The sequence below is a fragment of the Strigops habroptila genome, chromosome 4 (assembly GCF_004027225.2).
Source record: "Strigops habroptila isolate Jane chromosome 4, bStrHab1.2.pri, whole genome shotgun sequence".
In the NCBI taxonomy this organism is placed as follows: domain Eukaryota; kingdom Metazoa; phylum Chordata; class Aves; order Psittaciformes; family Psittacidae; genus Strigops; species Strigops habroptila.
In genome coordinates, this window is record NC_046358.1 from 44,552,015 (window position 1) to 44,566,201 (window position 14,187).

At 39.5% G+C, this 14,187-nt stretch overlaps 1 long non-coding RNA gene across 1 annotated transcript in view; it reads right to left on the reverse strand.

Annotated features, from left to right (window-relative positions):
- The window catches only part of LOC115606269, a 26,599-nt gene continuing 12,412 nt past the window's right edge, over positions 1–14,187 (reverse strand). The window contains exon 2 of the long non-coding RNA XR_003990872.1: positions 1–119. This is a non-coding gene — a long non-coding RNA (uncharacterized LOC115606269). The remainder of the gene's footprint in view (positions 120–14,187) is intronic.

Here is a 14,187-nt window from a genome sequence, read left to right on the forward strand (position 1 = left end):
CCATGTTTCAGATCTTTAATTTGAGGTTGGTGAGTGTGTGCCTGCACACACAATAGGATCTGACTAAATTCTGCTTGGAGTACTGGATAATGAGAATGATGTGAAGTATTTGGTTTTACCTAGAAGGAAAAGAAAGAGACAAGTCAGTTATTAAAGAAGCTTGTAGCTTTAGCTATCTATGCCCTGAATTCAGAAAATTGGGAATATTTGAGAAGATGACTTTCACTGGCAGAATAAGCCTCTCAGCCTCAGCTAAGTGGTGATTTGTCAGACACCAGGCACATCTCAGTACCCAGGAACAATTATTTCATGCTTGGCATTTACTGCTTGCTGTATTGATTTTTAAAACCACTAACAAGAAACTTTTGCAATTCTCATTTTGAGTAATATATAGATTCATAGAATGATTTGGGTTGAAAAGGACCTTAAGATCACCTAGTTCCAACCCCCCTGCCATGGGCAGGGACACCTCACACCAGACCAGGTTCGAGCCCTGTCCAACCTGGCCTTGAGCACTGTCAGGGATGGAGCATTTACCACTTCTTTGGGCAGCCTGTTCCAGTGCCTCACCACGCCCACAGTAAAGAACTTCTTCCTTATATCCAACCTAAATCTCCCCTGTTTAAGCTTAAACCCAATACCCCTTGTCCTATCGCTACAGTCCCTGATGAAGAGCTGCTCCAGCATCCTTGTAGGCCCCCTTCAGGTATTGGAAGGCTGCTATGAGGTCTCCACGTAGCCTTCTCTTCTCCAGGCTGAACAGCCCCAACTTCCTCAGCCTGTCTTCATACAGGAGGTGCTCCAGCCCCCTTATCATCCTCGTGGCCCTCCTCTGGACTTGCTTCAACAGCTCCATGTCCTTCTTATGTTGAGGACACCAGAAATGCACACAGTACTCCAAGTGGGGTCTCATGAGAGCATAGTAGAGGGGCAGGATCACCTCCTTCAGCCTGCTGGACACGCTTCTTTTGGTGCAACTCAGGGTATGGTTAAGCCCAGGATTGTATCAGGTTAAGGTAAGCTGACCAAAAAGCTCAGTGTTTGGTGGGAGATGGGTGGAGAGGAAGCAAAAAACATGACCAGGAAGGCTCTTTTTCCTTCCCAGGCCTACATGGTAGATAATGAAACAACTCCTAAATGCAAGCTGTTACACTATGACCCACTGTCTAAAAATTGAGATTTTTTTTTAGAAGGACAGATGTAGCTGCTTTCCATCATGACAAGCAAACTTGCAATAAGATAGTTCTGATTTCACCATGGACAAGGTGCAGATGTTAATGATCTTGCTAACAGTGGAAAATACTAGGGGGATTTTAATGATAGAACCATATTTAGTGGGATGAACAATAAATAATTTGAAAGAGAAGGAACTGTCCTTTTAAACATAGATCCAGCATTGTTCGATCAAGTCTGTTTCTCCAGTCAATGCTATAGTTGTAAGCCTGTTAAGATGATTAAACTTCTTGTTGCATGCAAAACTAGCCTTGAATTACGGGCTAATCTTCCCTACTCCAATATTGCAACCTGCCAGACCGTTTCTCTCTGAGCTCTCTCCTTCCACTACTAAGTTTGTAGAAAACAAATCCATTTACGTGTATTAAAGACCTCCTCCCCAATGGAGGTAATTTGCCATTTTGTATCCCATGTAAACAGCAAGTAGTTTAGTGAACTGTTTTTTCAGATTGAGGATATTAGACTATTTTCATTATTTCTGAAGTAAAAGGGTGTGTGAAAATACATCAGTAATGTCAGCAGCTATCACTGTCCCTTTGCCAGAGGTGACTGTCCCTTCCTACCTGCCATTGTGCTTAGGTGCTTTTCTGTGTTGCTTTAGATGAAGGAAATGTTACAGTGACTTGATCTTTCGTGTGTTTTTCTATAACTCCTTCCTTTTTCCTTTTATGTGGTCTGAAGTAGTCTTCAGCTTTCTCTGCCCACATATAGAGTTTTTACAGGCTGTGTGTGTATTTGATGACTGTAGCTGCTGATTGCATGTTATAAATGTATAATTAATTTACATTGTGTTATAAATAGTATTTAGAAGTTGTATTGCAAGGGGCAAAAGAGTGTGAAATATTGTATCTCTCTTCAATATGGTAATGCTGAGACATTTTCTGTTATGTGGGCATCCAGCCACAGGCTGACCAATCCAAAGAATTGGTTTCTGATTATGAGATGGTTCTACCTAATTTTTTAATCCATTTCCTATTTGCATACAACTGTCTGTAAGATAGGTACTGGGATGAACTCCCTAGTACATTACAGGGCAACTCTTTCCAAGGGAGCGGGGGAGACACACCAAACCCTGAAGCTCTAAACAACTCTTGGTCTGCTCTTTCCCTAACAATCACATCAGTAATACAGTTAAATAATTTCAACAGTTGTTGAAACTGTTGAAACCAACATGGTGGAACGAATTAGTTTGGGAGGGTTGTCACTGCCGGCCTTCAGCAGTGCTAGAAATGCTGTTGAGTGACCAGCTGTGCAGGATCCACTGTTCTTGTTTTCCATGACACTACAGCTCTGTGTTAAAAACACTGCTTATGAAGGAGAGAGGTTTTTTTCTTGCAGGGCTGCTTGAATGAGGAAATGACTGTTTCTTCTTCCTTGGGCTTGGTGGTGCTCAGCCTGGAAATAGGTGGAGGCATGAGATGTGGGAATAGTGATCCTTGAGATGAAAAGGTACAGTGTGGGACAGAAGTTAAATTTTGTGCGTGTGTGGAATAATGGGAATGGAGAAGGAGAGCAGAGGAAGAGGAGCATTGTCTGGGCCCTGTTCACAACGTTAACTTCTTCAGGATGAGCCAACAAGTTGATATAGTATTCACAAGAGATTTCAAACTTTCTGAATACAGCTATGCAGCTTCTGACTTCCCCAGGGCTTTTGAGCTTCATTGTGTACCTTAATAAATACGTGAAGTCTGTTATAGTCCAGGTCCTGGCTCTTCCATAATAGGCGCTGTCTCTGAAATCCACCAGCATTTCTCTTTGTACATAGTGCTTGTCTGGGATTTGCATAGATGAATACCTAATTGATTGATATTGGAGGTTGACTGCTCTCCAGACATTTCAATTAACACCCTGTTCCAAAGTAGCGGTGGTATTCAGACTTCTGAATAATTTTAGCTTGTGGCAGACTTGCATAGACATTTCAGTGTTAGCTATGTTAGTAAAGTAAACCTGTATTTCTAAAGTCATGGTTGTGAAGGAGTATTCAGAAGGCTTTAGTGCATTTGGACCTGATTGCCCAGAGAGGTGGACAAGTCTCCATGCTTGGAGATGTTTGGAACTCACCCAGGCATGTCCCTGAGTAACATGCTCAAACTGACCCTGCTTTGAGTAGGTAAGGTTGGATGAGACGATCTCCAGAAGTTACAGCATCAGTAATTCTGTAACTTTTTTTTAATCAAGAAGATTAAGATTTTAGAGAAGCAAGAGAGCAGCCCCAGAGAAGCGATGCATGTGATTTTGTGCCTGCTAAATCTGCTCTCCGATTTGGAGGCAAATCCTACTGTTAATGCTTGATTATTTCAAGTACCACAGAAGGATTGTCATTTTAGTCATGTCATCATTATACCTCAATATTTTTCACTGACAGAATTATTAAAATATGAATATATTTCATGAACAAAGGCTTCAAGATAAGTAATAGGTATTAGCATAGTATTGAGGTGAGGGGGAAAGCTATTCCAACTGTTAGTAAGCTTAAAAATATGCACAGGTGTTTGCATAAGTACTGAACAGCTGCTTCACACGTTCTTTGGCACAGAAAATGTTTTCCCAGAGTTGGTAACTAAGATAGTAAAAAAAATAAATAAATAGGGCCCTCCAAACCTTTTCCAGATTACCAATCTAGCTTAAAAGCATCTCTGAAACCTGCCTGGAGTCTGAGGCAAGCTTCCCGAGCAAAGCCAGGCAAAAATGCCTGAGCAGAGCATACTTGGAAGGCACACACACACGCTCAGACTGAAGCATCAGCATCAGGGTGGGACTGCAGGGTTAGGACACCCATGTCCAGTGCTAGCAACTAGCAATGGCTGTGGCTCTGGGACCCTGTACCTACTGCAAAATTTATACTGTGCCCAGTCTCCAGAGCCAAAGGATGGGTGGGGAGTTGAGAAGATTGAGTCATTCCCCTTCATGCCTCTCCTAAAAAATCAAAGTTATGTTACTACAAACAAACATCCATCCTGGTTTTAGACAGACACTTGTCTCAAGTGGTTACTAGAATAGATTTTGACTATGTAATTGCCAGTTCATGCTTCTTAGTCCTGTTTCTCTCTTACAAAGTTCAGAATAATGAAATAGTCTAAAACCTTGGTCCTTTCTGTGTTTCTAGAAAATTCAAAATTACCTGAACTGCATTGTTTGCTTGTCAAGTACCTTGGTGTCTATGGATGCCTGCTAGCTCACCTCCAGCCAGTTCTGAAGCAGGAATTGTCTCATCAGCTTACTCAGTAACATGCTGATCATGATTCAAGTCCTTCCTGCACCATCCTTGATGACTTCATGCTCTCTGTAGCTTTTCTCTCCATTGATCTACCAGTCTTTCCAAAAAAATGCGTAACTGTTTCCTGAAATCTCTCTTTCCTTTAGACCTGTCACCTCTTTGCTTTCCTCTCTGTCAGCCTGATATTTCTGGACTGACTCAAGCATTCATGAGTGGGGCGGCAGTGCTGACCACTGACAGTATTGTTTTCCTACGCTGATTAATTGCCAGTCTCATTTCTTGGTAAACACTGCCTTGAGGCCTTACAGTAGTGTAAGTAAAGTAGAAGGTTTTTGCCCCAAGAGCAATAAAAAACCCTGTAAAGCAACCCTTCCAGCAAGGTGGGAAGGAAGCTGAGGGAAGGTGGGAGTGGTTGTACTTTTGGTTGTACTTTTCCACGCTATCACTCCCCAGTCTTGCATTAATATATCTTTGGGCAGGACGAATGGTCACACAGGCCTAGGGACTGTCAGCCACTGGAGCTGTAGGACTTCCTCTCACTTCACACCCTGAACTTGGGGCCTATATGTATCTACTGAAACTCCTTCACCACAACAGTTATCTCCATTCTCTCTTCAGCTGCTCTGTTTCTACCTTTCAATCCTTTAACACATACATTTAGATTTAGAGGAAAAAGTAGAGTGAGAATGGTAGCGGATTTGTATTGTAACAGTATGTTAGGATAGTTACTATTATTTAGAAGAATTCAGAAAACTAGAGTTAAGAGTAGTTTCAGATCTTCTAAACTAACCTTTACAATGTGCTTTGTCCAGTGCAAGTATTTCTAATTGGCTGTGTATCTGCTAAAGCATGATCTAGAAGTAACCTTTAATATGCCCCTAGGGTTAGGCTTCAGTTATATCTCAAGGGCAAAGCTACCTGCACTTGGCAACTGCTTTTTTCAAGTCCCTGATCCCTTGACATGTATTTTTGCACTCTCTTCCTAAGCACCTGAACTTGAAAATCTACTTTTAATCTTCTGAGGACAATGCAGAAGCCTTCCCCTTCATGGAGCAGGCAATCTTTATATAACTTAGTAAAGGCTTGTTGTAGACCTGGACAGAACACCATGTGGGCTTGCTCTTCAATTCACAAGTAGCATGTACTAAATCAGGGATAGTTTGTATTAACATCATTTTTCCGCAAATGAACCTTTAACAAATGTAGGCTTCCTTACTGGGCTGTTGGTTAAAGAACTGTCCTTTGCAAGATACCAAGGTGATACAGATTTGTAAATGGTGAAGCCAGATCGTGCTACATGTGTGGACCTCTTCTGGGATTATATGCCTGCTGAAATATTTACATGTGTGAAAAATCTCACTTTGTGTAATCAATGATTATATTGTAGAAAAGATCTTTAAGCATTCCCAGTTCAAAACTCTGTGTGTGGTAACTGGATGTAAGAGCATTTAAATGAAACTGCTCCCATGTGTTGTGAAGGTCATTTAGGAAAGGTTGACATCATGAGTGATTCATGTCTGCAAAAACAGAGCGACTGACATACTATCACAACATCACTTGAGATGAAAGTCTTGGCTGTCAGAGCATTCAGTGAATATGCTGCCAGGACTTGGTGGAACTTTGACATCTGTGATGCAGCCCAAGGGGCATTTCAGTTTGCATATTTACATGGATGGTCAGGAGGCGCCTCATCAGCTGCAGTCTGTGTTTTTGCAATGATTTTTTTTTCTATTTTACATGGTGTAGTTAGGGCTTAACTATATCTCTGACTTGAAAGATCAACTCTACTTGCAATAATCCCACCAGCTGCTTACGTGTTTGGATAGTCACTTACCAGACTTCAAACAACTTCTGAAACATGGCTGGTAATAACATGCTAATATGATTTTTCAGTGACTTCTTTGCTTCCTTTTTTGGACAGTAAGCAGCTTGTCAAGAACAGATCTACACCAACAGCTGAAAGAAGATCATGAAAGATTTCCAGTTCACTCTTTTCTTGACGTGTTACAAAAGTGGAGAAAGCTAGTCAAGAGGAGGTAGGTTTCAACAGGTGCTTCTTAGTGTCAGTGGATGTAGCTAGAATGCAGAACTATTCAAAAAAGTATGCCATTTCATCATGTATCATCACAATACCTGAAAAATTAGTGAATTACTGTTTTCTCTGTTTATGATACTGTTAGATGACAGTTGACAGTAATTTGTGGTGTCAAATCAGGACTAAAGCAAAGATTCTTCCCAAATGTTGGGGTTTTTTATAGTATCCTCTAAGTGAATTATATGTTGGAATATAGCAACTTATAGTGGTCACAGATATTAAGCATCAAGCATGTAAAATTGCTTAAAAAGTTAATTGGGCTTATACACAATGTGGTGAATGCAAGTTATTGCTGAGTGCACACTGTTGGTTTCTTCCAAAAATTTAAGCTTGCTGAAGATTTTTATGGCCTGGAAATATGTTGGTGAGCAAGCAGCAGTTTATCAGTCAGGTAGATAACACTGTAGACAACGTCTTAAAATGGCTTATTGACAATCTTCTTCAGGTGAAATAGCTCCTGATGAGTTATTGAGGGCTGACGCTAAACATCAACTGTATAAGGTTGCTTCCAGTTTTTCAAGCCATTAATGGACTAGAATGAGAGAGTTGAGATGGGATTTACCTTGGCAACACTTCTCGCATCACCAAGTACATCCCAGAAATGTGATTTTTTGGCGGTGTGCTTTTTTTGTTTGGTTGGTTTGGTTTTGTTTGGTTGGTTGGAGATTTTGGTGGGGTTTTGGTTTTTTGGTGTTTTTTTTTTTCTCCTCACTCACTTGTCTGCTTACCTACAGTGTTACTTGAGCAGCAAATGGACGTGGTTAGGCTCTTATGCTATTTGCCACCTGTAGCATTAGAAAGAGATCAACTTTGCAATGTTTGTAGAAGTGTCTCCTCTGTATACATGCTGCTTATAGAGTCCTTAGAGTCCTTTTGTCAGGGTCATGGCCTGCTCTTTAGATCTGTTATGAGCTTTGAATCTTTCACAGAAAACATCAGACAAGAGCATGTTCAATACTATTTGTAGTCTTACAGGTTCCTGTGGTGTGACTTGAAGCCTCCTGATGTTTTTGTTAGTCTAGCAGTGACAGCGCTACATTGCATCACGCACCCCAACAATAAAATTGCAATCTTGTGCTAAGATGTACAGACCATGACAGGGTTTTCTACCAATCATCCTCTAGGAGCAAAGAGAAAAAACTTGCCAAAAAAAAGCATCTCCTAAACAACATTTCAGGAAAGAGAAAGCATATAGCAAGGTTTTCAACAATAATATCACAAAATTCTGTAGTTATCAGGTTAGAGGGCAGTGTACCTTCAGCTTGAGTTTCCAGCAGAGTAAATTGATCCTTTTTTTTCAAATGATGAGGTCTGATTAGATGGGCTCCCCAATCTCTCGTTCTGTTTTTACACCAGCTTTTCTTCCTGCCTCAGAACTTCCATTGTGACCCCAGTCGCCATTTAATATTTTCATTAAGTACATTATTAAGCAGTACCTGCACAGCTTCAAATGCTGCAAGGCTAATCCAGTCTCCTACCATTCCCCCTACATATCCTGCTAGGCCAGGTGGGAGCTCACCACATAATTCCTATGCCACCAAAGCTCTCAAATGTCTATCTTAATCTTCAAAAATTGGATCACTACACAACAACGTGGCAAGCGGCACTGTCAGTGTGTGACCCTCCTGTGTGTTGTATTCCAATGGCCTTGTTGTGCTCTATTTTTAACTTGCTCTCAGATTGTGGTTGTCCCAATTCCACTTTCCCTCTTTGTTTGGTCCAGTACATCCATTCCAGCTGGTAATAGGCCTCTGAGTTTGTCATTGCTCAATGAATGAACCACATTGACAATGTTTTTGTAAGTTGCATGGAGAAACCCTGTTGGTCTTTTCCTACTTCACTCCCTCTGCTGTAAGAAGCTTGCATAAATTTTAGTGTCACTTAGTCACACATGAATAAGACTTTTCAGTGCCATGAAAAAAAGTCAGTTAAGAAAACAGCTTTAATTTCCCTTAAATCCAGTAGAAGCTGTATATATTCATTTTATCTCTGGGTCAGCCCTTTAGCTAGGAGAACTTCTTACTTAGATACTGTCACTGTGCTATACATTTTCCGTGAATACATTTCTTAAGCAAAACTGTATAACTGCATGGATTTGAATGTATGGGTTGAGGAATGTCAACAGAGAAACACACTGAATATTTCCAAAATTGCTTTAACCCATAAGTGGTTAATGTTAACATTTGTCTAGTGCCAATAAAGTTAAATTTATATGGCATGTAATTTAGGAAATTGAGTAGGCAGAGAGCTGGTGGATGCCTTCTCAGCTAAAAAAACCCCTCCACTTTCCGTTAAACGCTCACACACATTTGTCATAGCAACCTTGAAGGTGGCCATAATGCTAAGCAAAATAAACAGTGCTAGCATAATGTTCACTGTAATAACATGTCTCATGAGCTAGTTCAGTACTCCTTTTTATTACCTTATTTTCATTGCTCATTCACTGTGGTGGAGTTCTGTTTTGTGGTTTAATCATTATTACATCATTTTCCTTTCTTAATTTAAAGCTGCTGCCCTTTTCCTGTCATACCATGCCACCTCTTTACTACGTGCATGTATCCCTCTTAACTTGCTTTATTTTTTAATAGTGAGTTCTCTACTCTATTAGTTCCCACTAAAGATAAATAGTTGGATAAGTTTTGGATAAATCTAACTAGACAATGCTTTGTCGTTAGAAGGAAAAAACCAAAAGCCATGTGAGGAAAAAAAACCCACATGAACGATTACCAAGAAAAGGGCAATACAGTTAACAAAGTATGATGACATAAAATACACAGAAAAGTTAATCAAAGTCCATCATAGTCACATCTATGCAAAAAAACCCCAAACGTAATATTCTGAAGTTTATAGCTAACGTTCATTGAATTTCATAAGTCACGGATGAAGCACCCAATATTTTGCACAAATTCTGAGTTTAAAGTAGAAAACCTGTTCTCTATTCTACTTTTTTTTAATCTCCCTCTTCCTTTCATAGATGAAGAAACCCAGGCCAAATTGAACATGTTTACAGGACAACGTACCAGAGATTTCCAGCTGATGGACAATTGCTACTCTATGTGCCTTGCCAGTCACTCCTAACATATATGGCAAAATCCCTACTGACTCTCCCTGGGAAAGGCCACCTGCCAGGTCCAGGACTGAAGAGGGACAAGGATTCAGGGCTAGCACTCTATTTTACTCCTTTCACCCTTTAATAATTGACATAATGAATTAACTGACTTGCTTATTTTTAAGCAGCGTATAGATACTGTATGGACAGAAAAAAATGAAAATACTATGTTACTCTTTTCCCTAGGAAAAACATGCTAGTTCATCATACTGGTAGCTATTTTTATCTGGTAACCCTCCTCATCTGAGAGATGAAACTGTTCACATCAGATGGCTCATGTAGAAGAAAAGAAATACTTGCTTTTCAAAAACCCTCGGAGTAATATTCACTCAATTCTATGCAAACTCAGGAAAACAGGCAGTTTTAAAAAGGTTTTGTATTGTCCATCCTCTGATATTCTGTCCAAGACCCTGTGTATAAATCTACAAAGAAATTATCTTTGTCACATCCAGAGTACATCTCATACTGTTTATCCACAGTACTATATTCATGCAAAGACTATCTCAAGTGATGGAGTCCTCCAGGTTTTAATGAACAGCAAAGAACCAACAGGATGACCAGAAATCAAATTTCATGATACTTTATGTATATTTGCTTTATAAAACCCCAAAGAAAATGTCACAAAACCTTTCCCCCAACTAAAAATATAATCCACAGAAAATATACGTATGTTTTTCAGGAGCTTTTCCCAGGTGCTGATGCTTCACCTTCAATGATGACCGATGCAATAGTAAAGTGCACCTAAAGCAGCAAAGTTACTATCATTCAACTGTCTGCACTGAAATATGTTACCACTATTATTGCAATGGTTGTGTAGTTTCTCTCTGTTCTCACTAATCCCCCTCTCCCTGTGCAATGCTCGTCTACCAGAATAATGGGGAGGAAATGCCATTAGGCAAAACTCATTTCCAAAGGTCTATCTGCAAGAGTAAGGACTTGTTTGCAAGAGTGCTGATTGAAAGTCTGAGTCAAACTTGGCTAAAGCATGATAGCTTCATTTAAAACCAAACTAACCAAATAAAAATCTTTCTTATTCCAAATGAAAAGTATAACCTTATAAGTAATATAATATAAATGGAATAAAAGGTATTTACTGGTATTTTTTCAGCCGTACAATGTGACAATTCATTTATGGAATGTTTATTTGAGTATATACACCCTAACCTTTTCATACAATGGTATTCTGAAGAAAATAATAGATTAGCCAAGAGCTGGTGGGCTAATGCTGTTTGTCTTTATTTTATGATGTTAATTAGGTTTACTTGATTGTTTGCCATTTACCTCAGACCACAGGATTAACTGAATGCTCTTCATATTAACTCTCTCATCAGATAATTATCATTGCTTTTTCCACGCAGTATTATTACATATAACATTTACTTTAATTTCCTACAAATATTGAATAAAAAGTGTATTCATTATATAATGTATTTACTCTTAGAGTCATGAAGTCATGAACTCATTTTAAGGACTGAGGAAAAGAAGCAAATACAAAATGATTATGGGCAAGACATGCTGTCTGCCTCAGCAGTCAGTTTAATGTCTGTCATGGAGAAATGTATTTTCCAACGCCAACTGTGGCACAAGTATTTTTAACTTGCCCTTGCTTACACTGGTTTAAATCTGGAGTAACTCACTAAAGTTAGAGAGTAGAAGCCTGGATGAATTCCACAAAGTGAGAAAAGAATTTGGCTGCCAGCATATAAAATTAAAGCTGTTAATCTTCCTTTTGATTCTAGAGTTGGTCATTTCTTTATAAATATTTACTACAGTTGTAGTACCTAGGAAGAAACTTATTTAGCATTTTCAGCTGAAAATGTATGTTCTTCTCCTGAAATCTGTATCTCAAGTAAGTGTCTTATTCTATGAAATACAGCTGTACTGCCTCCGCATTCTCAGTCCTACCAAGTGGTTTCCTTTACAATACTTCCAGGAAGTAAGGATGTGATAGTATTCCCATTTCATCAACAGCCAAGTGAGTCTCATAGGGATTGTGGGCTAAATTCAGAGCAAGGATTTTTCCCTCAAGTGTCTCTGTAGAGACACGTTCAGTTGCTTTATCTGCTTAACACGGAAAGGCACCTAAAGTCACTCAATACCTAATACTTCATTCGTGAAGTTATCTGTTGGACAGACATATAGGTGCATCAAGCTGCAACTATACCAAACAGCTAGCTGCTGGGCAGAGCTCTGCCAGGATTCACAAAACGGAGGTTTCTCATCTGTTTTTTATCCATGATTCTCGATTTACTACCTAAACCTGGAGTACAAACTCTTCAGTAAGATGGGCATATGAGGTGGTGCCAATAGTTCATACTGTCTGAATAACCCCTTAGGCTGGTCCCAGGCTTGGTCCCTGTCAGCACAGGTGTGATTGCTCTACCCACCAGGTGCTCTGACAGATTTCTTCAGTGGTATTTGCTTTCTATAAAACTCGTGTTTGCTGTGACAAAAAGGTGCATTTTCAAGGCCTGCAGCTGGGCAGGGGAGGGCTGGGCTCAAGAAATTTCTCTGTGAAACCAGTTTATTCATAACTGACAATCTTCAAGAAGAGTGCTTGCCTCAGAAAGCCTCAGCCTGTTGGCTACACAGTAGAGGTTTGAGTTTGGATCTCCCACAATACACAAAATGCTGGAATAGTGAGTTGAAGTATATGACCTCCAACCCTCTTAATTATTACAAAAAAACCCCAATTTTACTCTTCCTTAGAAGGAAAACAGCGACACTTAGACCCTTGCCCACCCCTCGATATCTCCTGCTCAGATCATTCAGTCTTATGAACTTCACCTTCAACATCTAAGTCTTTTCATGCTTCATGGAGTGTAAGCTGGGCACTTAGAACAGGACATGAATTACAGCTGGTAGCACACAAAACCTACTTGAAGATTTGAGCACCCCCATTAACTTGTCTGCAAGAAGACTGACAGAGCTGAAAACTGACCCAGAAAGTGTGTATGGGGATTACAATGAAAATCAGTTAATTTGTGACACAAACTTATTTAATAGTTTGTTTTTATTTACTATCTTACGATCTGATGCAGAAACCCTCCAACAGCAACCCTGAACAGAAAAAAAGTTAGAAAAAAAATAAGGGTCAAAAAGTATATTTTTAAGTTGATATAACTAAAATTGCATGTAACTTGAATTTAATATACTATTTCCCCCGAGAAGTCCTTCGCATTACGCTAAGGGAAGGCTACTAATAATCACTGTCTATAAAACCACTCTGTGCACGTACACTGTATATGTAGATAGTACACAGAGCACCATCTACTGACATACAAAGTGCATGAAATATTCTTCCTTCCTAACTCATCTTTATTGCAGCTCATAACTGTTTGTGATTTTAGTTTTGTTACACCCCACAATTTGTCCTTCATTTAGCTATGTCTCCCAATTCTAATTCACATTATAATGTGTAAAAGGACAATAAGGCAAATAAAAATACATTGGGAAGTAATAAGGTTACAGACTCGTTCTTGTCTCCAGCCAGCACGGAGATGATTTCTGCAAGTAATCACATGATGTATATAGCAATAAAAATTTTAAAAAACCCCAACAAACCCACACACACCCCCTGCACATACACACAAAAATAAACGTTCTTGCATTGGGAAGGAGGAAGACATACATTTGCAGAGGCCATAATCTCTCATTCATTTTCTCAGTCTGCATAATTTACATCCAGATCCCAGCCTGGATGAATTCATCTTTCAGGACATTAGTCTGAACTTTGCTTGCTTGTAGGAAGAAATAGAAAGTAATATATAACAGGGATCACTGTATCTGCCTCTCTTCTTAAGCTCAGTTTAAAGGTTTTAGACTTTTTAAGAGCTGCTGATTAAGTACCGTTGCTGTCCTTACTTCCCTCAAACAAGAGGAAGTGGGGAAGTGGTGCATTTCACAGTTCCTATTCTTCTGGCTTCCACCAGACACATCAAAGCTGAAATTTCATAGTGCTTTTACTGCTGTCACCCTGCATATAGGAGCCTATGTCCCTGCAGTGGCTCACATAACAACAGTTTGCTAATACAAGATAGTATAGCTATGCAAGAAATGTATAAAGCTTTGTGGGCTAAATGTTTCTAATATAGTTTTTTCCCCTCCAGTTTTACAGAAAGAAATGAAGCTCCGCAGATGGAAAGTATGAATGACAAAAGAAGTCTTGGATATGAAAAGGTAGTTGAGTCTTTTATTCTGTGCTCTGTAGTATGTTAATTTAAAAAAATTAAAAAATAAAAAAAAAAAATAAAGGAAGCAAGAAATCCAGATACTTCTCCCTATCTGTGTAGTTTAGCTACTAGTTACTCGGTGTACCAATCAGCAATGCAAATAGTGAGAAGGAGAAGAGTGGTCACGCACACATGATGACAATGTCTTGGTTTCACCCACATTACTCCCTCTTCTCAGTTACAGAGCCCCCAACTCTTTGAGGAGCAGCCATATGGTTAGGGAGAGGGGAAGTGATGCTGCACATACAGGATTTGGGGTTTTTTTCTATGCTCTCAGACAGAGATCTCCTTGGGGACATGC